Raw genomic sequence first — 3,064 nt, forward strand, 5'->3', positions numbered from 1 at the left:
TTGCTTCATTGTCACTCCATATTTCTGTCATATTTATTGTCGCTTTGCTTTTGCTTTTCTTTCGGACCCTCTTCTCCCTTCATCTTACTTAAATGTACGCACTGTACAGTATAACTTCTCGTAATTTGCATTCCTAAACATTAACTAGGGATTAAGCAGAATGTACTGGCCTGGGTAACCTTGTGTGCTTGTGGGCGCTGATTAATTACCCAACATTAAGTTATAGGAATGATATAGTATTCTATTTGCGTGAAGCTTGCACGAGTAATAAATTAACCTGGAAGTGAAGGGTATATCTGTGGCCTGGTTGGGAGAATATTCTTTTCATTCCGGTGGATCTCTCATCACGTGAATAAAATCACCTTTTTTAGCCAGAATGAAATCCAAAGTGAGCTCTCGACTGACAGGACTGACTACAGGGGGTTATTTCTGTGTGATCTCTCTTCCCTTTTTTCCCCCAACCAACGTTAACTCTCTCATGGCTGGAACAGTTCTAGTATTCCATTTCTGTTAACATCAGATGATGTCATAAGTTTCACTGAGTCATAGGAACCTGTTAGTGTTAATACGACCATTACCTTTCCCATGGTCAGGACTTGTATGGCACTATGGGTGTATTCTATGACTGTTCAGGAGAGAGGGAATCAAACAAGCATGAGAGTGTTAACTTGTCCCAAAGGTATGTTTACCAGTTCACTCTAACCAAAAATAGAGGTGGTGATACCTATGGCGTGTCAGGTATATCCACCTTCACTTTGATGGATGAGAATGTGGGGTTTAATTTCGTTTCATATTGTAACTTTCCTGGACTAGATTTTAGGCCTATGTTCCTGCTGTGTAGCGGTCACTGACCACTTCTCTCTAATGACTTAGTTTTAATTACTTTCTTGTTATCTCCTTTTGGCCATACCACGTTGAGTACACCGCTTCCCGTCCGATCAGCGAAGTTAAGCAACGTTGGGTCTGGTTAGTACTTGGATGGGTGACCGACTGGGAACACCAGATGCTGTTGGCATCCCTACGTGTCAAGTGGGGTTGGTGGAGGATTAGTGCCCCTCCCTGTAGAACAATTAACTCTAAGCCGTTGGCCACCCCGTGTGGGATACATGGCGTCTGGCAATGAATGAATGAATCTTTTATTAGTGTTTTTAGAGCTGATAGATGGTAGAGGGATGTCCAAGATTTGTGCTGGTTGGGAGAGCAAGGTGAAGATGGGGGGAAGGAAGAATGAGATAATGGATTTTAAAGGTCAGTCGATGAGTGGAGGGTGTATGCGAACAGGAAAGACATGTATGTGAAAATGAAATAGGTAGGAATATTGGGAGAGCAAAACGTATAGATTAAAAACGCATATGTTATAATGACCTCCGTGTACTCGATAGGTACATTTCTTAAACTTTCTTCTTCAGGATGGCATTTAGGGAAAGGGAGAGTGGCTGGTGATGAAGATGGCGGAAGAGAGGACACAGCAGCGGAGGACACCATTCAGGAAGGGTGAACTCGTTATCCGGTAGAAAACTTTTTTACGAGCAATAATCCACCATAATTATCCTTATTACAGCTTAGAGTACATAAAAAACAGCGCTGTGAAAAATGCTGACACTATAGCATTAATTATTGTTGTTTCAGAGAGATTTTTGCTCGAACATAACTATTTTTTTCATGCCCAGCGGAAAAATAAAGGAAGCAACATTGCCATTAATTTCGTACTAGCCACTTATGCAACCAAAAACGGGTCCAATGTTCATTTACAGAATGTTTTTTCATGTGCGACCAGGAATGTACTTTCGATCCACACCTTGCATACAGTCAGCAATTAATGGCAGTATATTTTATGCAACACAGAAAATAATGTGCTGTGCTGTGCTACCTGGGGCAGACAATAGACACACGGATAATTGCAACACTGGAATCGTCATATTTAACTGAGTTCGTAAAACAGGCTCCCAAAATACGCTGCTACCTTCTTGAATAATAATAACAACGATTGGAGGTAACCAGTGTTAATTATATGAGATAAGAACGATCCGTCAGAATTCTGTTATCTTGTGCAGTGTTTAGGTTTTGTAACTGCAAGAGTACAATAAATGAGTTTTGAACTATTTAGTGACCAGATGGACTTTTACACCTGCGCACAAAAGCGCGTGGGGGTTGTGTGTTTGGTTCGGTTTGTCTTTCTATTATAAAGATTATGGGAAAATGTATATACATTGGATAGAACTGAACCAAATTTGGTTAAAACGATTGAGGACCATCAGAGGAACAGGCGAATACTTTTTGGCCGAAAAAGGCTATAGATCGTAGTCAAGGGCAACGTCAACTCAGTTTTGATCCGGTTTTGATCAAATCTGGTGGAAGAGTTGAGGACCAAAAGAAGGAATGCGGTTCAGATTTGAGAACAATCGGACAAAGGTAACGGTCACAGGACTAAATGACAGATTCGGCCATTTAACACGAAAAGGTTTGATTCGGTTTGGATCAAAATTGGTGGTAGAGTATTAGGGTAGCTGACGATGCATGGTTCCATTTTCAGAAAATGACGTCAAAAGTCAGTGTCAGACGGTAATGCCATCTTAAGCTCTTTGATCCAATTTAAACCAAGCTTTGTGAATCGGCTGAGGGTCTGGTTTGGAAGACGTAATTAGAATTTAAGAGCAATAAGACAAAGGTGATGGACACAGGGCAGGGTTAGAGGTTCGGCTGTTAGGTCTTTCCATACGATCACTGGCTACCTTGTGTCTTCCAGCAGGTTGCTTTTCAATTTGATAGCATGTTGACGAATCACGCTATAAAAAGGAGATCAAAAGCGAGGAAGATTACCCAATTCCTCATGTCTGCATAATTGTTTTTCAATAATTTGTTACCATATTGCAACATCACAGGTGCCCACTGACCATGCTGATTGGCCTTTAAACCTATGTAAGGCGCGGTGTTGCATTCTCTGAATGATTCCTATTGTTCTTTCTGTTTGTTTGTGAATTGGAGGCTCGAAATTGTGCTCGTGTTTGATGTAAGTTAAGAACTGTGAACTTATGAGTTTACATTAGAATACATGGATTTTTGC

General features: G+C 40.9%; 1 non-coding gene across 1 annotated transcript; it reads left to right on the forward strand.

Moving 5' to 3' along the window:
- The first annotated feature begins 896 nt into the window (after window positions 1-896).
- On the forward strand, window positions 897-1,015 carry LOC145390029 (5S ribosomal RNA). Its single transcript, XR_013895564.1, has one exon. It is a non-coding gene; the product is annotated as a 5S ribosomal RNA (ribosomal RNA).
- The last annotated feature ends 2,049 nt before the right edge of the window (window positions 1,016-3,064 follow it).

Source organism: Coenobita brevimanus, unplaced genomic scaffold, assembly GCF_032717465.1.
Source record: "Coenobita brevimanus isolate Jiangsu-jjx unplaced genomic scaffold, ASM3271746v2 jjx.HiC_scaffold_2749, whole genome shotgun sequence".
NCBI classification, from domain to species: Eukaryota; Metazoa; Arthropoda; class Malacostraca; order Decapoda; family Coenobitidae; genus Coenobita; species Coenobita brevimanus.